General features: G+C 38.8%; 1 protein-coding gene across 5 annotated transcripts in view; it reads right to left on the bottom strand.

The window, feature by feature from the left end:
* The window catches only part of jvl (javelin-like), a 265268-nt gene that overhangs the window by 239031 nt on the left and 2276 nt on the right, over positions 1-23961 (bottom strand). The gene's annotated exons all lie outside the window — the stretch shown is intronic.

A 23961-nucleotide genomic window follows, 5' to 3' on the forward strand; every position in this document is an offset into this window, starting at 1 on the left:
AAGAGTATCCTCCCTCCCTCACAAAGGGAAGGACAGATCGAAGATTATTTTGAAATTGTTATCGAAAGTAGTCCTTGTGATCGTGATTACAACGTTATAATTTTTTCGCGGGCAATTTCTTCCAGAATTCCTGAAAAATCCCACTTAAATGGCTGGCAGGCACGATAACTATCGAATGGAATGACTCCCAAAATTAGACCCAGTTTCAAAATAGACTATGTAGATACCTTCTTCGGAAAGCTTTCGGGTAACATGAGGGTATTTATCAGTCGGCAAATGTAACTAATACTTTTTTAATCGGCATAATCTGGTCTTCGGTCTGGGCATAAGTATAGGATAGATTGATGTTTTTAATTTAGCTTGTTTTTATTTATTTTTTAATCCAAAATAAAATGTGATCTTTCCCATACCAGTTCGTTACTTCACGGCAGTATAGATGAAACAATGAACTATTGCTATATCCTATAAATATTAATTCCTAGAAATACATCCTCCATCTATAGACACCATTTATTACAACATTGTTTAGGTAGCCAAAGCTAATTGAAGTAAATCAAAGAGCAATGCTACTTCATGCTCATCTTATGCTGAACTAAATAAACATTGAAATCTGGAACGAATACAAAACTACTATAACCAATGAACGGAAACAAACAAAACGATTCCCGTACCATTCACACAAAGCCACAAACTTTTCAGCTTCTCTGAATCGTTTCATTCTCACAACCAAAACAAAAACACAAACTTTTCAATGTAAAAAAATGGAAACCATACGATTGCTGAAATGTAACTTCGTCTATGCTTTGCCGAGTTGTTTCATTCAAAAAGTATTTTTGGAAAACGTTTGCCGTGCGTATTGTCAATGACAGACTCAGCCACACACACACATGTGATTGCTTAACAACCCTATAAGTTAGCATCAGCATACCACAGTGAATTTTATCAACCACCAATCAGCATACCACAGTGAATTTTATCAACCACCAAACGTTTTTGATTTATTCACATGTGTTTAGTACTATTCCGCTTTCTGTCTGCTCTTGTGGAGTTGAGTACTTTTCGCTTTTCGTTTTGTTCGCACTCACGAAGGTAAACAAAACAGAACTAAACTGCGAGCTCGGCCAACGTGGGTTATGTTTCGTTTTGTATTGTTCCTATGGAAAATACGAAACGAAACTATTGGAAATGTTATTTAAAGTATTTTTACGTACGCTGACTATAACCGTGTTTTGGAGCCAATTTGTTTTTGTGGCCCCAGCAGCAGCAGTCAGAGTAAAGGTGTTCGCATCATACACAGCCCAGTTGTTGTAGACAAAGTGCAGAAAAAAGTGAAAATTAGAACGCGACTATGAGGAGCATGAGTGTGTGCATTTTTTCGCTACTACACTTTAGCCTGCTTTACTTTGCCTTAATCGATTCAGGTCGTAAAGTTAAATCCATGCCAGAGGCAAGTGTTGTTCACGCTTCTTCCTCTATTTTTCAGTAATCTACTCCAAAGTGCATTTGAATTAACAACGACCAGAAAGAAACTCATCATATTTTGCTCAACAAAACAGCTGTTGTTGTTGAGGCTAATATAAAATTGATTGAAATTATGAGAAAAGCTATGGTACCGTACATACTGTTGGTTAGGAACAAAGTATGCTGTTAAAATTAATTTCACTTTACGAGAAAAGATATTTTAAAAGTTAAAAAAAACTTTTCAATTTTTGTAATTTAATATTTCTTATTATAAAATAACACCATTAGCCAAATCATATAAATTCACGGTGAAAATTCTTTGAAATGGAAAAAAGGCAAATGAGAAACTTTTCATGTGTAAATACTCTACAAAAAACCGCTTTTTGTGGCGTCCAACAAAAACAAATGCTAATGAAAAATATTGCAATGACCTTGACTTACTAACTTAAAAGTCAAATAAAGATAACAAAGTTTGTTGGCAAAAGTTTCCACACAATGCATAACAAGTGATAAGGAAAATATAAAGACTACTAACGGAAACGTTGCAATTAAAACGTTTTAATGTTTACGCCAATAACAAAACAAAGTTATTAACTTCTATATTAAACAAAAACAACAACAAAACTATTATCTTGTTTAAGAAAAACACATTTGAAAATAAAAACATACACACTCCACACATTATGTGTCGGATATGGATAATAACTTCCTTTTGGTGGTGGAAGTAAACCCTTTTGAGGGTGAAATCAGTAGGTAGTTATTACATTAAAGGCAATCCTACCTTTTCTGCAAGGAAATGAAACATGAGTTCATAAATAAATCAAGAGATACAAAAGTCGGAATGAGGATCAAAGCTTTCTCTGAACAGATGTAGACGACGTGTCGAGGTAATAGAAATACCAACTATTCCAAGCTATAGACATTCGATGGGTTACCAGCTGCACTATTTAACCCATCTCGTCCCGAGACAATTTTTTTTATTTTTAAGAAAAAAAATATACTTTTTTACTGATGTCAAAAATCTACTCAAAATTCCCGAAAAATGGTGTTCGAAAGTTCGAACACTGGCGCTTATCCTATACGTATAGAAGTAAAAATTTTGTTTTTTTTTGCTGCTTTATTGATTTATTTTATCATTTTTGTATGAAAGAATAGTTGAAGATATGGCATTGAGTCTTCTATTGACAATAATTCCCCATGATTATTTTTTACATTCATTTTGTTATAATTTTTTAAAATCAATTTAAATGTATTAAAAAATATAGCTTTCAAAAATGTACCCCTACCATCGAGGGGGAGGGGGGTTTTCAAGGGAAGAATTTTATTATTTGCTAACAGATCGGACTTAATATATATACCAAAACTTGTTTAAAATTTTACCTTTCTCATCCATAAATATTTTTTTTTAATAAATGATTTTACTATTTGAAACAACGAACACCAAGTACGAAATGTGTTAAGGCACAAGGTGGCACAATGATAAATAAATTCAGTTGGGTACCAACACGTGTCTGAAGTGACAGAACCCTGGCTGTCCTCCCAACAGCAGCCGCACACGCAAGTAATGATAGTATTATCATTACGAATATAATAATTATATTTATTCATTTTATTATTAAATTTAATAATCTATTTATTTTCTTAAAAAGTTAAATAGATAAATATCATTCCTTCTTCCCTTTATTTCCATTAATTCAATAATTATAAACAGATATAACACACATTTTCTTATAAATGATTAATTTAAAGATTTGTTCTCTTCATTATTATTATATCAATTCTTTGTATAATTCTACATATCGACATATTTGAATTTACTGTTATTTATAATTTTCATTTTCTGTAAAACATATTTTCCATATTTTCATATTTTGTCACTTTTCAATTTCCTTTCAAATAAATAAGTTGTAATTTTTATACCCTCAGCATTTATGCTAACGAGGGTATATACACTTTCATACGGGCAAAATGTGCCTCATCGAAATAATGGATTTAGACCCCAAGTATGTTTGGACGAAATGTGTTTCAGACAATTTGGAGTCGATTGAGCAATGTCCGTCCGTCTGTCTGTCTGTCTGCCTGTCTGGCTGGCTGGAGCGCACGATAACTCTCGAACGGATGAACCGATTCGGTTCAAATTTTGGCTTTCGTAATATTTTGCCCAAACTTAGTTTAAGTTCGAAGATGAGCTATATCGGTCCACTCCTTCCGGTACGTCCCCCACAAAAGTTCGAAAATGTTCGGAAAATTTGTGCGCCCGATAACTCTTGAAGGGAGTAACCGATTTAGTCCACACTTTGCCCATCGTGGAGCGTGTACCAGACTTAGATCAGGTTTTAATATGGACTCAATCGGTCCACTCCGTCGGATACCTCCCACATAAAAATTTGGAAAAGTTCAGTTTAGGACCATCTCTCGAATCGCTTTGATTTTTGCTTTAGCAACTTGTATTCACTGCCCTTCATACGACGGTATAAGTTTCATCAGGGGCAAGTCCATACTTCCTGAGAAAATAGCCTGAAAGTTGCAAAAAAAACCCTATGACACCGTGTGAGAAGGTTGGAGCGCAAAGTAACTCTCGAACAGGTCTGCCGATTCGGTCCAAAGTTTGGCCTTAGTAATATTTTGTCCAAACATGGTTTAAGTTCGAAGATAAGCCATATCGGTCCACTCCTTCAGGTACCTCCCCCACAAAAGTTCAAAAATGTTCGGAAAATTTGTTCATACGGTAACTCTTGAAGGGAGTGGCCGAATTGGTCCATACTTTACACATCCAAATATATCTACCAGATATAGATCAGGTTCAAATATGGACTATATTTGTCCACTCCATCCGGTACCTCCCACACAAAATTTCGGATACATGTTCACTTTAAGACCTGCTCTCGAATCACTCTGATTTTTGTTGAAGCAACTTGCATTCGCTGCCTCAATTGCGATGGTAAAAGTTGTTTCAGGGGCAAGTCCATACTTCTTGAGCAAACATCCCTGAAGTTGTAAAAAACCCCTATGGTACCATATGTAGTAGCTGGAGATCCATTCTTTTTAGTATCTCCTCCGCAAAACTTTTGATCTTTAATCCTAATCAACATTTTTGTCAGTTCAAACGCCCAACATTTTAAAAACTCCCTAAATAAATGCGTTTTTTGGGAAAAAATTGTTTCAATATACACAGTCTGAGGGTATATCTCTGTCGGCAAAGCCGACTGATACTTTTTTACTTGTTAATTTGAATTTTAAAAAATATTGAATTTCAATAAAAGATTTAAATAACGGTCAACAAACGGATTATCAATTGAATTTTATATGGATAAATAAGCGGCTTACATTTCTCGCATCACTTAACATCGGCCGTTTTTGTTCCAATCCCTGAAAATTCATCCTTTTTTAAATTTAATTGCAATGGACTTCGAGGTAAGATCGAGGAAATAGGGGATTTCATGAGTCGGGAGATCATTACCGTCTGGTCTTGGTGGACTTTAATTCTCATAAGTTGTGGCATTCGGTCCTCGGAAGCAGATTGATAGCTTTACGTTTTGTACGGTCAATGAGGCCGCCTCTAACAATCGTGTCACCTAGTCTGACAAATGACTTCACCTGGCAACCCATAGTTTCTCTTGGATTAGACCATCTTCCCATAATTGCCTCCATCAGCTGCCCGCCCGATTTCATCACATCTGCTAACAGGTTGGTCGGTGACAGCGGAACAAGTGGTTAAATCATCGGAAGAGTTGCAACATGGGAACCGGAATAAGTGAATTGTGGGCAACGGTTAAGTTACTCTCGAGCCCTGGAAAGAATAAAGATAGGACCTCAGTCACGTTTGGCGTCGTTAAACTGACTGATCCGAAGAAGTGCGCAAGTTATTTCAATCGACAGTTTGGCGAGCACTACGGGAGTGACAAGGCCGAGAATGAACCACACAATTTACAATGGATGATATTGCAAATGTCATCAGGAACGCTAAATCATCAAAAGCGTTGGGACCTGATGGATTTTCCATGGTAATTCTGAAACAGCTGGATGTGCCGGGAGTCGACTACCTCACTAAAGTTCTCAACATGTCGCTATCCACTCACATAGTCCACGAAGCCAGGAAAATGGACAGGGTCGTCCCCCTACTGAAGCCAGGCAAGGATGCCAGGAAAGGATCCGATTTCGTTTTTGTCGCCCATAGCAAAGAGTCTTGAGACTTTACTCCGCCCCAGCGTCCGAAATAACTATCCAGTTGCCGATCATCAGCATATCCTCAGCAGGCAGCACAGCACGACAACAGCGGAACGAACTACACTCCATCCAGACGGCATTGAGATCGTAACGTATGCGAATAATTGTACGATCTTGGTGGCAGGTACCTTCCATGATGTCATTTGTGAAAGGCTTAAGTATCATTTAACTAATCTTACCATATTTTTCCAGGCGAGGAATATGCAAATAAATCTACTAAAATCTACTGCCAGACTACATGAACGACAGAGGTGAGAACAGAGTTGAATGACATGGCCGGTGGTAGCAGAATTCTCACCACAAACTGCTTCAAAATTCTAGGGGCCACATTCGACAGCATGTTCACGCCGTCCGCACATTCCACAGCTATCTGCGACAAGCTGAGATGTAGGAACAAGGTTCTCAAGTCCCTAGCCGGCAGCACATGGGGTGCAGATAAAGAAACCTTGTTGGCGCCATAGAAAAATATTCAAACATGTCAAAATGCCGCCCTCAGAACTGCAACGGGGTGCCTCCTCGTGTCTTTAGGGGATCATCTACATGAGGAGACAACGATTCTTCCAGTACAGCGACACAATGAGATGCTCGGGTGTTATCGTGAGAACCATCCTAATCACCATATGGTGATTAGAACCACCCCAGGCATATTCTATGCTGGTACAACTCAAACCAGATGTTTTTGGACCCCAAGTCTGTTTAGACGAAATCAGTTTCAGACAACTTGGAGTTGATTTAGCAATGCCGTCCGTCTGTCTGGCTGGCTGGAGCGCACGATAACTCTCGAACGAGTGAATCGCTTTGGTCCAAAATTTGGCCTTAGTAATATTTTATCCTATCTTAGTTTAAGTTCGAAGATGAGCCATATCGGTCCAATCCTTCAGGTACCTCCCCCACAATAGTTCAAAAATGTTAGGAAAAATTGTGCGCCAGTGACCGAATAGGTTACATTGTAATATTTCTACGGGACATAGATCAGGTTCGAATATGGACTATATATGTCAACTTCTTGGTACCTCCCACACAAAATGTCTAAAAAATGCAGTTTAATGCCTGCTCTCGAATCACTTTGATTCCTAGAATTTGACGAAAGTAGAAATTTTTTCAGGGGTAAGACCAACAACAAAATCGCCCGAAAGCTATAAAAAAACCCCTATGGCACCATGTGTAGTGGATGGAGCGCACTACAACTCTCGAACGGATCAGCCGACTCAACCTTTGTAATGTTTTGTCCAAACCTAGTTCAAGTTCAAATGAGAGCCATATCAATACATTGCTTTCGGTAATTCCCGCTCAAACGTGCAAAAAATGTCACTAAAATGGTACGCACGATTGCCTTGAACGGAACAACCGATTTGGTCCAAACTTTGGATCTCCTAATGTTTTGTCCAAATTTAGTTTAACTTTGAAAATGGTCCATATTGGTCTTCTCCCCCAGAAAAGTTCTACAGTTTTGTTAAGTGCAGTTTAAGAACTGTTCGAAGATCCTTTGGAAATTTATACCGAAGCTACTCCTTGTATTCCTGTTTACAGCTATACTCTGATGTTCGTGGGCAAGTCCATGCTTTCTTACGTAGTGGTCAAAAAGATCTAAGTTATACGGTGACCAACTGAAATGACTGGTGGACTGGTGGAAAAGAAATGACTAGCAAAATAAGATCCACTTCCAAAATGGACTATGTCGGTCCATTCCTTTAGAGACTTCCTCCGCAACACTTTAGAATATTTTGGTATTCAATACTATATAGTCCACAGGCTAAGGATATATCTCTGTCGACAAAGCTGACTGATACTTTTTATTTGTTTAAACACAATAATGAACTGGTAATTCTCGATTGTGCGATATATCTGGCCTGTAGAGCAATTTTTTGAAAAATCACAAATAATTATGGAAAAAAAGATCGTTCAGAGGACACGGATTGACGTTAACCGGTCGTTACAAAATTTCAGATTTAAAGTTTTTGGATCAAATGGGAAAAAATGAAGGATGAGCATAGCAATAAAAAAACATTTTTCTTTTATTGGGTCACCCTTCCACCCACCATATTTAGCCCAACGGCTGGGTGTATAAAAAGGAGCTTTGTAAAAAGTACAGAATTCTATTTTGGAGCGACCAATAGTTTGGTGTTAGCCTTAAGCAGCTTTGGTATGAGTTTCTAGGTTATGCGGCGATTTAATCTCTCTTCTCTTCAACCTAACATTACGTTTATAAGAACAAAAAAAAATTAAAAGCGACAAAGTTCGTTTTTCAGCAAAACACGGAGTTTTAAAATTTTACAGCTTTCAAATATTTAAATGTAATGGCTGTTAGATCGGAATATTCCACATATCCAAATATATATTTTGTGGTTAAATCACTTCACATGATACATGTTACATAGTTACATACACCGATACAAATCTATTGCGATATCAATAACAAAAATATATCGAACGATGACTAAAAACAATATTTACAAATAAAAACAACAACCAACCATATCTACGATCAAAGACCACATTTGTGGTAGAATATGGCCATTGTAGGAGGAGGGGAGTAAAAGATATATTTATTTGATCCAAAACAAGACAATTGATATTTTTCAGTTCATCTTAATTCAAATAATATTTGACATAAGTATACATACGTAGTACTTGTGTTCATGTGTCATGATATTCACATTCAATCTAATATTTTGTTGTTGTTGTTTCTTAACTGAAATATCTGTAACACATAGATAACAAATAAATGAGGAATCCATGTTGGAAAAAATGTAAAACGACAAATCACATCGACACATTGGTATCTCAAATATCTTCTGGGATGCATGTATATCATTGTCATACTCCTCAGCATTGGAATTCGCATGTAGAATAATCTCATAATGTGCTACAGGTGTAACTCGATTGCCACGTTAATATTTTACACTATAACCATTCCACCGAACCATTGTCATTTATTTATCAACTTTGTAATTTGTCACGCATTATTTGTGGGTTCCCTGTAAACCCTGCACATTTTTTTCTTCTTCTTCAAGATTGTAGTTTTATGTAAAACTAGACAGATACCACCGTCGTCAATAAAGCGTCCAAACAACAAACAAACAAACGACCTTAAGTGTACATGGAATGTCAAAAGCTTACATACAATGTCAAGACAGTGAGGAAATCATGTTGTTATTGTTGCTGTCATGTTGCAACAACTTCAAAACATACTTCAACAAATGTCGGCTGGCGACGACAGACGGTATGCAAAACTATGATGGAGCAAGGGTTTGCTTTCCGTATGAATAAAAACTCCAAAGCAGCATCTTCTTTTCCAATCTTCTATTTCATAAGGCTGCGGTAAAGATACAGAAACAAAACAAAAATCATGCACCAAATAAGGTTAAGTTCAAATGAAATCAGAATAGGGCAATGGTAACGATGTACACAATAATCTTCCGGTGGAAGGTCTTCTCAATTAATTTGTTTAACAACAACAACAATTGAAGCAATACACACGCAAAAGGGTTTACTTGAAGAGATTGTAATGAAGATGAGTAATGTATATGTTTTCATTGTTAATTACAGCACCACCCTACGTTATATTCTCCTTTAAATCCGGCATATAAAAATAGATGAGAAACGATAGGAAAAATCCCAATTTCATTCAACATGTCTGTCATACAGACATCATGTCGGGTGTGGTAGCAAACACCACATTTCACTTCAAACCAACAAAGAGCAATTTTGCAATTTGAAGGTTTTTTCTGGAATGACCACACCAATGTTTCCATTGAAAGCACTCCCAGTTGCAAAAAAAAAAATGGAAACGCATTACAGTTGCAATGACTGCTAAGCTAATAACATTAAAGAACATTTGTTTACGTAGTCAGGCTGCTTAATTAAAATCTCATGAATGTCACAATACATGTTTTAAACTTATTACAATATCCTTTAAACAAATAGTCATAGGAGAAAAGATAATAAAAAATAATTAAAAAAATAAGTTACAGTGTTTTATTTATTAATTCACTTAAAACTAGAAAATAATTATTTATGATGGAATCTCTCAAATAAAACGCTTGCCGTTTAATATTGTCACAATTTTAAATTCAAATGCAAGCGTTTTATTTGAGAGATTCCATTATGAAACATTATTTTCTAGTTTTAAGTGTATTTATAAATAAAACACTGTAACTTAATTTTTTAGTTATTTTTTATTTGTAACTTTTCACCACTGAGAACCTCAGAACAAAATTTTAGCCAATTTATGCCGAAAATTTAGATAAAAACTTTAAAATGCATGAAATCCTGTGGTACCGTTATATAAGGGCTATACCAAAACCTGGACTTATGTCCATAATTTTTGGTGGGGAAGTTTCTGTACCCTTGGGAACTCCAAATGCCAAGTTTCAGCCAATTCGAGTTGAAAAATGAAGATAAAGTCCTTAAATACCGGGTGGGGAAGTTTCTGTACCATTGGGAACTCAAAATGCCAAGTTTCAGCCAATTCGAGTTGAAAATGAAAATAAAATCTTTAAAATACCTGAAATCGGGTGTTACCGCTATACGGAAGCAATACCAAAACATTGAACTATGTCGAACATTTTTGGTGAGGAAGTTTCTGTACCATTGGGAACCCCAAATGCCAAATTAAAGCCAATTCGGCCTAAAAATGAAAATACACGCAGAAAAATATATGCTAGAAATATATTTGGATCCAAACAAATATTTTTTGGGACTGGTTGCAAACATAATTATGTTTGGATCCAAACATAATTTGTTTGTGTCCAAACAAATATATGTTTGCAACATTTTGTAACATATCTCAATTTTATTTGTTTGGGTACCAACATATTTTGTATGTTAGAACATATTTTCTATGGGTGGAGAGAGGATTTTTCTCAAAGAGAGTAACAACAGGGCTCTCGCGGATGCGGAATGCTGTTTATAACAAAGTGATGTGTGTATGGTGTAATAGGAGACGCAGAAGCTTTGGCCAAACATGTGTGTTTCATGCTTTGTTGTTGTTAACCAACGTAGCAAGCGAAGAGGAAAAGAAAAAAATAATTATGTTGTTCTTTTTTTCAGTTGTCTAAATACAGTCGTTGAGTAAAGATGGTAATGTGAGTGAACAAATCAGTGTTTTGTGTTTTCTTAAAGAAATTATGCTTTTTAGTAAATTAAATGCTCAATACATTTTATAATTGGAAATTTTATAATTGAATCAAAAAGGTGAATGGAAATATTTTATTGGACAAGGAAGAAACCGCATTTAATACTAGTAATTACAACAATACTATTTTTCATATACATACATACATACATACATACGTATGTTTGAAATATAGATGTACCTATTTATTACGTTATATAATCATTTAATTCCAGATGACGATTTCCCGCTGATGATTTCAACTTTGAAAAAGATGTGTTTTATTTCACAACTAAGTAGAAGCGTTCTTCGATGTCTCTATATATTGATTTCTTTTTAAAGTGTAACGTTTTATGTACCTATGTGTCTGTTGTTGCTCATTTCCATGCGTTTCAATAAACCACCACCATTATTTATTAATGTGTGTATAAGTTAGAGATAGTCAGTGAGATCTTACTGAGAGCAAGTGAGCATACATTTCAATGTGTTTTACATTGAAATTTTCGCTCCCTTGCTCTCAGTAGGCGCCCACTGGTGCATGTGTTTGTTTTTTAGTGGCTTTTGGGTTTGTATTTGTTTGCACCAAAACATATAATTTATTTGCACCCAAACATTTAATTTGTTTGCACCCAAACATTTATTTGTTTGCTGGACGCAAACATATGTTATGTTTGGGACTGATTTTTTTCCTCCGTGTATAATCCTTAGAATACTTTAAATCGGTTGGTACCGCTATATGGGGCTATAAGAAAAAATGTACCCATATTGGTTTTGGTTTCATATTCATGTACTGTCATCCAAATCTGAAAAGTGTGCAAACTTTTAGTTCGTTTGGTCAACTGCAACTATGTGGAAAATGAGTTACTAGATTTGAACTAAACGGACACCAAAGCAAGTTAAATAAAACACTGTAATAAAAAATTAACAGTAAAAAGGTTTTACTTTCAATGGTATAGTAAAACATTATTTCAGCTGCATTAAAATGTTGCGGGTTATTCTGAATGAAAACTCCCTGTGAGTTTTGTCGCTCTTTGGTACAAATGCAGTACGACGAAGCTCAGTACTTATTGTGATACCTATAAAGTTAATTTCAATAAGTACAAGAGTGAAATCAAGAGAACTATGTAATCAGCGAAAACCTTTGGGTCAGCTTTAGTCTATAGAGGGTGTAAACGAAGAGTCAAGTTTCGCAAGATACTATCTAAGGATCCCAAATTCATAGATAGTATTTAGTGAAGCGACGATACATGGTTATACTATTATGGATGTACTACCAGGGGTGTATCTGGTACATACCTGGTCTATAGAAACAGGTAAAGGTGGCCTACATCCCCAAAGGAAAGAAGCCGAGTCACACATTACCTAAAAAGTATACATCAATTAGTCATACTTCCTTTCTAGGATTCTACAAAGTACAGTAGATTTCAGCACTCTAACTGCAAGGGCAAGTCGGTAGATACCGCCTTACATGAGATGATAGGGCACTTTGAGAAGAATATTGAAAAATCAAACATTACTTTGGCGGGCTTTCTACGATATAGTGTGCCTTTAAAATTTTTAAAGCTTGAATCCATCCATAGCATAGGAGCAATTTACTCCATCCTAGTTGCATGGATTGATGAGATGCTGAAAAGCAGCATCTACTGGAATTAGTTGAGTAGGTTTGGCAAGGTAGTTGAAAAAGTTCAGTATTTCGTGCGGTCCTGTACCGCATGGTGGGCAGATGTTTTGCACGGTGTCATCGATCCTTGCCCTATAGGAATTCCCGAACATAGTTGCGCCAAAACTATTCTGGTTGCTCATGGCACCTGACGCTCCTCATCTGCGATAGATGGGGCATGTTCTTCGAGTACTGCATTCACATGATAGTTGTTTGTGGCATCTGCGACTGACTCCGTGTGAATGCTATTTAAACCTGCTTGATAGGTTTATTGATCTAGGTGTTCTCTCTTGTAACGTAAGACCTCTCTTTCTAGATCGTGAAGATCCCACCAATCGCGTTATATGTGGTCAACAAAGTTTCTTTATCGGCACCCCATGGACTGTCGGCAAGGGAATTGAGGACCTTGTTCCTACATTTCAGCCTGTCGCAGATACCTGTGGCATGCACGGACGACGTGACATGTAACCCCTAGAATTTTGGGTATAGTTTGTGGTCGGAATTTTGCTACCATCGACCTCACCTCCGTCGTCCATGTGGTGAACAGAGTGGCCGTTGATTAAGTGGCGGAAATATGCATATTCCTCACGCGGAAAAAGTTGGTAGGATCACCCAAATAGGAGTTCAGCCTTTAACAAATGACATCAGGGAAGGTACCTGACGCCAAGATCCTACAATTATCCGCAACATTACGTTTTTAATGCCGTCTGGAGGGGGTGTAATACAGAAGAGGTAGAGGTTAAACAGTTCCGAGAAGATATCATCCCCACCTTGGGGAACACCCTGTTTCAGTCTACGGGGCATGGACTTCTCGTCCCCGAATTCCACGTACAACGGGCGCCCACACATATAATCGATTATCCAACGTTTCAAACTTAGCCAAAGTTCTCAAACAGCGTGGAGTGGTTGACAATATCAAAGACTTTTGATAAGTCAAGCGCAACCAACCTCGACTAATATGTGTGGAGAGGGCGTGTGACGCTGTTGCCGTGCTGTGCTTCTTACGACACCCATGCTGATAATCGGCAACTCGGTAGCTATTTCAGACGCTGGGGAGGACTAAAGCCTCAAGGGTTTTTGCTACGGGCAGCGAAATCGGTCTACCAACTCACCTTTGCTGGAATCCATGCTTGGCTTAGGATTGCCACCACTCTGCTCATTTTCCAGTCTTCGAGAACGATGTGGGACGCTAGCGACAGTTTGACAGTGAGATACTCGACTTCCGGCCCATCCAGCTGTTTCAGCATAACCATGGAGATTCCATTCCTGAAGACATTCGCAAACTGTCGTTTGAAATAATTTGCGCACCTCTTCGGCTCAGTCAGTGTAACGTCGCCAAACGTGACTGAGGTCTTATCTTCCTTCTTCTAGGAATCGAAAGTGACTTAACCGTTGGTCATAATTTAACTTTTTCAGCTCCAATGTTGCAACTCTTTAGATTATTTCACTGGGATTGACACGACGAAGCTCATCACGCTCATTTGCTAATCACTTCGCCTCTTTTGAGAAGTTTGGTTTCACTTCGGGTATTCAACCAGCAGGTATATGTCGAGAAAAACGTCATTTGTCACACCAGGTGACACGATGGTTATGTCCTGCGAACTGTGATATTTTGGGCAAATTCTGTATGGGCGTCCTCGTTGACGTAGAGTTATCAATCTGCTCAGCCAATACAACACCCCTCTCCTGTTTCCGAGGATCGAATGCCACAACTCATGATGAGCGACGATCTCACAACAAGTAAATCATAACAATTTAGTCAGCTGTGTCGACAGAGATATACCCTCAGTCTCGGATCTAAAGAAAAGAAGCAAACACAATACTTCTGACTATGATATGGGTATTTTTAAGTTTTTGGGTCAATTTCTCAGGAAGTATGGATTTGCCTCCGAAAAAATGTACCGTTTTAACTAGGGCCGAGTCCTTAAACTTCACCCCTTTTAAACTTTACGTGGTAGGTACTCGAAAGCGCGGTCTGATGTAGACGATATTCGGACACAATTTGAGGCAGTAAGAAATATTACGATGTACAACGTTTGGACCACATCGGTTCCCCCCTTCGAGGGTTGTCTTACGTACTACCCAGTTATTTGGTATCTGCAGATTTTTTTTTGAGATTTTGGGCCAATTCTGAGAAGTAAGGGCTTGCTCTCGAAAAAAATTGTACCGTCGTAAAGGGGCCGCAAGGACAACCTGCTGAAAAAAATTTCAAAACGATCTGCGAGGAGCTCTTTAACTTCCTTTTTTCTGATTTTGTGTGGGAGGTATCCAATGGAGTGGACCAATATAATCTATATTCGAACCCGATCTATGTCTGGATGTAATATTACCATTTGCAAACTTATGACCAATTCGATTACAACCTTCGAGAGTTATCGTGCGCACCATCTTAGCGAACAATTTTGAACTTGATCATTGAACTTTAATCGATCGATCTTAAACTAAGTTTGGAGAAAATATTAAAAATGCCAAATTGTGACTCCAAATTGTCAGATTTCGTACAAACATACATGGGGTCTAAACTCATTACTTCCATCAGGCGCATTTTTGGTCGTGTCAAAGTGTATATACATACGAGGGGAACTAGAAAATTTTCTGGCCTAGGCAACACGCAGAGCCGCCGGGCGTCATTTGACATTTTTTTGGAAAGTTTGACAGTTTTTAGCCTAAGCGTACTCAAGTGACAGTGACTTGAAAAAATCACTATGCAAAAAATAAAATTTACTTGTGAACATTTTCGTCCGATAATTTTTCACAACTTTCGACGTGGATAATCACAAGAGTGTATCGATCAAATTAAATCTTTGTATATCGATAAAGGACTATCATTAAAGCACTATGAGAAACTGGTTCAATGATTTCAATCGCGGCGGATATTCGCTAAAAATAAAGGTCGTAAGGGTCGTCCAAAAACGGCCGTTGTGTCAGAAAAAAAATTACGCCGTGCGTGAACGGATCGCCACGTTAAATACCGTGAGATAGAGACATCTTTGGGCATTTATTCCTCCAACTAACATTCGATATTTCACGAACGCCTGGTCGCAAAAATGGATTTTTCTCGCTAGATCCAGCAAAATTGGTCTATTGCTCAAAAAAGGCCCTCGTGGATTAGTACAAAGAAATTGTGAATAAAACAATCGCGGTGCTTCGGCATTTATAGGATCGTCACAGATGACAAATCTTGGATCTATGCTTAGAAGCTCGAAACAAAACAGGAATCGACCGTTTGGGTCTTCGAAAGCGAGCCAAATCCAACGAAAGTTGTTCATAGGAGAAGAAGATCTTCGAAGCAAATGTTCGCCTGTTTCTTCGGCAAAACTTACCGTGTGGTGACTCTACGGCTTCAGAAATGTAGGACGGTTAATTCTAAGCATTACACTGCAATTTGTTTGCCTAAAGTCTCCTGTGAAATTCGAAAAACAAACAAGAGAAGACGAGTCGTTCTGCATCATGACAATGCGAGCTCTCACACATCGATTCAAACCAACGCCTGTTTGACCGGACAAAACGTGGAATTGATGGTCATACGCCGTACAGCCCCGACTTGGGGTCAGTGACTTCATTTGATTTTTAGTACCCCTCGTAACTCCCCATAAACAACCGAATGTTGTTAAAGTACGAAATTGTGGAAATGTCTATCTATTTCAATTTCTGGCTAAACACCGTAATATACCTGTGCTTTGGATATATCCACTGCATTTACCTAAGATGGTGCTGACATTTCAAAGCCGGAATTTCGGGGTTTTGGGACTTTTTATAATCGGATGGCGGGCGAACACCCAAAAAACACCGAAAAACCTTTTGAAACAATAGGCCAAGGTTATAAAAAAAACAAAACTAGATTTTTCACTTAAAATTGACACTGAAGTTTCTATAGTAACAAAACCATAAAATAATCTCATTTGTATGTATATTCATAATATTTGTTTTGACAATTTCATTCACCATCCTAAATCAGTACCGAATTGTTATCAACAATTTTGTGGATATTTGAAATTAATTGTGTTTTTAATGAACAAATCATCTTCCGGTAGCAGGTGGTATTGGGAAGGCAACCGACCACGCAAAGACAACATCCGTTTGAAACGGATTGCTCTCCATCTCCAATGTGTGATCACATCATGTAGATTGACACACGACATTCTTCGCTCTAATATAGTTATTTTTAAAGACCCCTTCTATAGATTTTGGAAATCGAGTGCAACCCGCAGTAAATATGCGTGTATTGTGAACACCTGTTTTCTGACGAGAATTACCACCAGAACAGTTATGATGGACATTGTTGGTAATTTTAATACGCTTGATGTAACACACACTATAATTAAGTTGAACACAAAAGGGGGATAGTACCACATGTGCATAGCAAAAACATACGTTGTTATTCCGACTTCTAGTTAGTACAATCGTAACACATGAAAAACCATAAGTTGTAGATACTCTTCAACGGAATCAATCTTTAATATGCACCCATCTTGCATATTTGAATTTGTCTGATCAACAATTCATGGTAAAGCTTCGTTTGTCATCATGCCGCTGCATAGATATTGCAGAAACAACTACCGTACATAAATTTTTATGTTTTAATCAAACAACAATACAAAATAATGACAATAACAACAGTGCGATAGCTCAACATAACCATGAATAAAACTACTGGTTTGTTAAACAGCACACCGAACCAAATAGACTTTGCAAGTAAACATAAATAGCAACAACAACATCGGGTGATCGTACTTTTGCTATTACCACGAACCAGCGCTGCACTACCACTAACTGCGCTGATCATCGAACCAGAACAATAACAGCAGAAATGAGCACAATGTAAAAAGCCGGTCCCCCACCCCCACCATCATCCGAAGCGTTCTTCATTAACTGGCTATGTTTGCTGCTCTCTTTCGGGTCCTAAACTCATGGAAAATTTATAAAAAAAAAACTAAAACTTATATTTTTTTATATCAAACGAATATAAACAAAGTAAACCGAATCAAGCATGTGCGATCCGATCCAGTGAGTGTAAAAAATTACAATAAACTTCTGCAATAGAGATGGAAAGAAAAGTTTACCCAACACAAATCGCTAAAATTCAAATCCTAATAATTTCGGTAATTAACGAAATTCGTCGGTAATAAAGTTGTCGATAAGTCCTACCGGTAGTAAGAGTGTTGCCAACTTTTATTCATACTTTTCATTCATAATTTTGCGTTTTAATTTTACCGATTTTTGTCGGTAGCCAAAAATGCGTTAGAGAATCCCACTATAGATCAGTTAATCTATCGACATCAAATCCGGGATAATAATAATTTAATGAAGTCTTTTCCAAGGTAAACAAAAGGTCCATAACCTCTCTGATGCTTTCATTACAAAACCCGGACAAAGCTCATGCGAAATACTTATGTACACTATACACAAAAAAAGCACAAAATGACGAGAGGGGTATAGCGCTGGGTTAGCAGATAGCTCTACGTTTTGCACCGTCAATTAGGACGCCCCTACCAGAATTAGCGAAGAGTGTCATAGTTCGCCAGACATAACCTTCGTGTCAGCTGGACTGACAAATGACGTCAGCTGGCAACCCGTCATTTCCCTTGGATCAGACCATCACCCCATAATTGTCTCAATCAGCAGACCGCATGTTTTCATCACCTCTGAACACCGCACTTTCGTCAATCATGGGAAAGCTAATCGGCCTAGTTGCAGAGAGTTCACTAATAACCGCTTCAGAGATCTGCGCAACCCTTCTGATGTTCGGCTAACGGAACGGACGTTCCGAGTGTTCATCACTGCTACAGCCGCTCGCCATATACCTACTGGTCGAATACCCGGAGTGAGACCAAACTTCCCGCCAGAGGCGATTAGCAAATGAGCTTGATGAGCTTCATCGTTCCAATCCCACTGTCCCCAGAGTCAGGGAGCTGACACTAGAAGTTAACAGGCTGGTCGGTGAGCATAAGCGGAACAAGTGGTTAAATCATAAGAAAATTTGCAACATTGCATAAATGGAACAAGTGGAGCCATTGCAACATTATAGCCGAAATAAGTGAACTATGTGCAACGGTTAACTCGCTTTCGAACACTGAAAAGAAGGAAGATAGGACCTCAGCCACGTTTGGCGACGCCACGCTGACTGATCGGAAGAGGTGCGCAAGTTATTTTAATCGACAGTCGAGCACCCCGGGAGTGACAGAGCGAAAAGAGGAGTACTACTTCGCACTGGATCTCTTTATGCTGAGGATGAACCTCCACAATTTACAATTGATGAAGTTGCGAATGTCATCAGGAACGCTAAATCATGGAATCTTCATGGTAATACTGAAACAGTCCCCAACCAGTCGCTAGCCATCCACATGGTCCCGAGGTCTGGAATATGGGCAGGGTGGTCCCGCTACTGAAGCCAGCAAAGTTGAATCGTACAAACATATTTCGCTCTTGTCGCCCGTAGCAAAGACCCTTGATGCTTAAATCCTCCCCAGCGTCAGAAATAGCTTTAAGTTGCCGATCATCAGCATAACTACTGTAAGCAACACAGCACGACAACAGCGCTGCACACCATTCTCACAAATATTCGTCGAGGACTCAACCAGAGCAAGCTGTGTCAGTGGCGATCGACTTATCAAAAGCCTTTCAAGCACTCTACGCTGTTTGAGGACATAGAGCAGACTATCCTTCGGCCAAGTTTGAAACGTTGAATAATCAATTATATGTGTGGACGCCAGTCGTACGTGAAATTCTGGAACAAGAAGTCCAAGCTCCGTAGAGTGAAACATGGAGTTCCCCAAGATGGGATGATATCTCCGGAACTGTTTAACCTCTACCTCTCCTGTATTGCACCCCATCCAGACGACATTGAGATCGTAATGTATGCGGATGATTGTACGATCTTATCGTCAGGTACCTTCCCTGACGTCATTGGCGAAAGGCTGAACTCCTATTTGACTGATTTTACCACCCTTTTCCATGCTGAAGTCGTCCGTGCATGCCACATCTATCTGCGACAAGCTGTGATATAGGAACAAGGTCCTCAAGTCCCTAGCCGGCAGCACTTGGAGTGCAGATAAAGAAACATTGTTGACCACATATAACCCAATAGGTCGGTCTATGTGGTCCTCGAATATAAGTGCAACGCAATGGAAAAATATTTAAAGCCTTCAGAATTCCGCACTGAGAACTGCAACAGGGTGCCTCATCATATATGTGGTGGACCATCTACATAAGGAGACAAAGATTATACCAGAACAGTAGCACAATGGCATGCTTTCGTTGCAGTATTTGCCCGGGTGTTACCGTGAGAGCCATTCTAATCGCCATGTGGTGGATAGGACCCCCCACCAAGTTATGTCAGGAGGGATCTTCATGATCTAGAAAGGGAGGTCCAGCGTTACAAGAGAGAACACCTACGTCAACATGCCTATCAAGCAGGTTTATATATCATTTACATAGATGCAGTCGCAGATGCCATAAACAACTATCGTGTGAATGCGGTCCACAACAAACCAAAGTGAACATGTGCACAGCTATATGTCAAAATCTGGAGATAGATCCAGAGCCAGATTAGGCAAAGGAACGAACATATAAATACTGTTCAACAACAAACCAGAGTAGTTTTTGCTCAACTACGCACCGTCTAAATTCCTGTAGGGCAAAGTTCGATGACACCGTTCAAAACATCTGCCCAGCATGCGGCACATGTCCGAACGACACACTGCAACTTTTCAACTGCCCTGCTAAACTTACTCAACTAACTCAGTAGCTTTGTGGTTATAGCCCATCGAAACAGCCACATTCCTTGAACCACAGATTGAGCAACAGCAATTCTTCTAGGGAATATCCTCGTCATGGAATTAGGTTTGCACCGACATCGATATAGATGATAATCGAATCGATTTGGCTGGGTCATGTTATTAGAATAAAAACCCAGTGTTTTTTTTAGAAGGAAAAGGCCGAAACTTTATTGGAAATATCAAGTAATAAATCATATCTGAAAACATCGCAAACCCGATTGGAATAAAATATACCGTCGTTATAGCGGCCGGGAGGACTATCTGCTGTTAAATTTCAAACTTATTCGGGAAATGTCCTTAAATTGCACTTTAAAAATTGGAAATTTTGTATGGGAGCTGCCAGAAGGAGTGGACCAATATTGCCCATATTCGAGCCTGACCTATATCTAAAAGAAATATTACTAAATATCGTCCGCACAATTTTAGATACAAATTTTTAAATTGTGAACCTGATCAAAGTTTGGACAAAGTATTACGAGGTGTAAAGTTTGGACCAAATCGTGCGCACATAACAGCCAGTCAGACAGACCGACAGGGCAAAATTGGTTTCAAATTGTCTGAAAGCATACTTGTTAGACCACAACACTTATTTCGAAGAGGAACATTTTTGATCGTATCATAATAGTATATATGTATACCCTCATTAATCTAAAGGCTGGTGGTACAACAAAAATTAATTTTTCCATCACTAGTTGCTACCACACAATTTCGTTTATTAATTTCTTTTGTTGACGTCGAGTTTGGATGTTCATTATAGAAGCTAAAATGAAATGAAACACCCCCTCAACAACAAGAAGCAAATAAGCTATGAAAGCTATGGAAATAATAGTAACAACAATAAATAGTAAAGGGGGGAAGAGAAGGATTGGTTGACTAATAACAAATTTTAGGCAAACAGAAGCACTCACAAATAAAGAATACATGTGCCCGCCTTGTCCCGACAAAAAAAAATCGAAAAACATCAACAACAAAATAATAATGCAACTGCCAACATGAGACAGGTGAGCAACGAAGCCGCACATTTATGCATGAATAAAACGGTCTCAGTCTCATTGAGTGGGGTGAGGGCGAGTGCCAAGCAATGGATAGATGGATGGATGGATGAACCAACCAAACCTCCACGTCTATGAAATGCAACGGAATATTCCAAAAACTTAACTGGCGTATCAAAAGATAGGCGGATGGATAGATAGATGGATGAATGAATAGCTAAAAACCAATGTGAAGCGAAACAAAAACAAAAAAGGCGAAAAAGGGGTTCAAAATATAGAAATAGCATACTAATAATGTGAAATGAGCACGATTATGGATGAAAGAGGAAGTGCAGCAGCAACATCAGCACATGTAATGGCTGTTTATTATCCGTCATACAGTTTGCGCGCACTATTTCAATTCCATCAATTATCTTTTTTTGTTGTTTTCAAAGAATGTTTATATGAATTGTTGATGTTCTCTCATATTTTCTGGCGAATGCACCTGTGGCGAGGCGAGGGCGCAAAATAGTTTAACTAGTTGAAAACTTTAAAGGCTGAAGTTATACATAGCATTAATATAGGTTAATGGATAATTATAATTTTGTTAATTTTACAAAGCGGAAAGGAAAAAATAAATCTTATAATCATGACGTTTTCCCATTTCCATTTGTGTTGTCGGGATAAACAATTTTGGCGCGATGCGGGGGCTAAATACCTCATGTCATGTCTTCAGTGGACAATCTACATGAGAAGACGAAAGTTCTTCCAGAACAGCAACACAATGACATGCTTTCGTTGCAGTGCTTGCTCGGGTGTTACCATGAGAGCCATCCCAATCACTATCTGATGGGTAGGCCCGACACACTTAGGCACATATAGAAGGATCTTCACAGGAGAGAACACCTAGATCAACAAGCCAATCGAGCAGGATTATAAACTATTCACACCGACGCAGTTGCTAAGGCCATAAGCAACTACAGTCAGAATAAAACACTCGGAGTACATCCCCCATTTGTCGCAACTAAGGAGCGTCAGCTACCACGACAAAACAAAGTAGCTTTGGTTCTACTACGCTCAGGACATTGCAGTTGCCTAAATTCTTATAGGACAAGGGTCGATGGTACCATGCAAAACATTTGCCCAGAATGCGGCATGAGCCCACACAAAGCACTACACCTTTTCATCTGATCTGCCAAACCTACTCATCTAACTCCCGTGGATCTGTGGTTACATCCCATCGAAACCGCCACATTCCTGGAACTGGAGATAGACCTAGAGCCAAATTGGCCAGAAGAACGACACGCAAACATACAATAATAAACACTGTTATAACAACAACAACAAACCAGAGTAGTTTTGGCTCAACTACGCCCCCATAGGGCAAGGATCGTGCCCATCATGGGGCACAGGCCCGCACGACACAATGCAACTTTTCAACTGCCCTGCCAAATCTACTCAACTAACTGCTGTAGATTTGTGGTTAGATGTCATCAGGTTCAGGTTGAATGTGGACACGCAGGAACCATAGCCTGATAAATGAAAAAGATATACGAAAGAAACTATTTGCGTTGCTACAACAACAAAGCCATATATGACAACATTTTAGCCACGAAAAATTAAACACTGGACGGACATGTGGTACACAATCTAGAGTTGGTCAAAGAAAGCCTAAATCCCAGTGGGGATGGAGGTTCTACGATCGAGGACAGTTTATCTGAAGACGAACTAGAAGTCACAGTTGTTCCAGCGACTGTAGTCGTCGATAGACTTCCGTGGCAGAATGCATTTGTAGAAGGAACCTCGAGAGAGTTCTGACCGTCCAAACTAGTGTCGTAAATCCGATGACAACACGCTTCACAGTTTTTTACTGCAGAGCTTTGCCCGGTCCAACCACCTTGCCTGTGGATGTTCCTAAAACCGTTGCCTTTTGGGTTTTTGCTGGACTTAGAAGCAGACACATTCGTCAATTGATCTCATTTACGACTGTCGTTTGGTTTAGAGGTAGGTTATTTAACCTTCGTCATTCATTTCTGGAACAGTATTTGGCTCTACCGAGTTGCCTGAAGCAACAGTTTTGTCTTTTTCACTTTTTTTGCTGGTTTCAGCGTCCTTCCTTATCCACCTGAAGCTCGAGGTAAATGCGGGAAATTTCGATTGATTTTTCACATGTACCAGTGGTAAGCACGTCCGCCTTGCACTCAGAAGGTCTGCGGTACAATCCCTGACCAGAACATAACCATTTTTGCGGTGGAAAATCTCCTTAGTGCAATGCTGGCCTATATTTCCACCAAGAAAAACTTCTCTAGAAGTGTTGTCGTAACACAGTAGGTTCCATATCATTGAGCAAATATGAATCGGCGTGCACTCATTGATATGAGAGAATTCCCCTATTCACTTCTTAATGTCTAAGTGTCAAAATAAGGCACTTATTGCTGCTAACCCAGCATCAAACCTATGCTTTGCTACAACAACTATGGGTTGATAGGTGGGCAGTTGACACCGACCACTGATGTTCCTACGTTTTTAGACGACACGTTCAACGACACATCTACACCAAAGCTATCTGCGACAACGAGCATTCTGAAATTGCTGTCAAAGACGCTGACGTTGAGCATATACAATTCGACAAGTCCATTTGTATTAAAATTTGCCACACTTGTGGGGACATGCTATACTGAACTCAAGACAGTAGGAACATTTCACAGACTTGCATCCATGCAGCCATGGAAACTTCAACAAGCTGCC

The sequence above is a fragment of the Musca autumnalis genome, unplaced genomic scaffold, assembly GCF_047663935.1.
Source record: "Musca autumnalis isolate F117 unplaced genomic scaffold, ASM4766393v1 scaffold_1, whole genome shotgun sequence".
NCBI lineage: Eukaryota > Metazoa > Arthropoda > Insecta > Diptera > Muscidae > Musca > Musca autumnalis.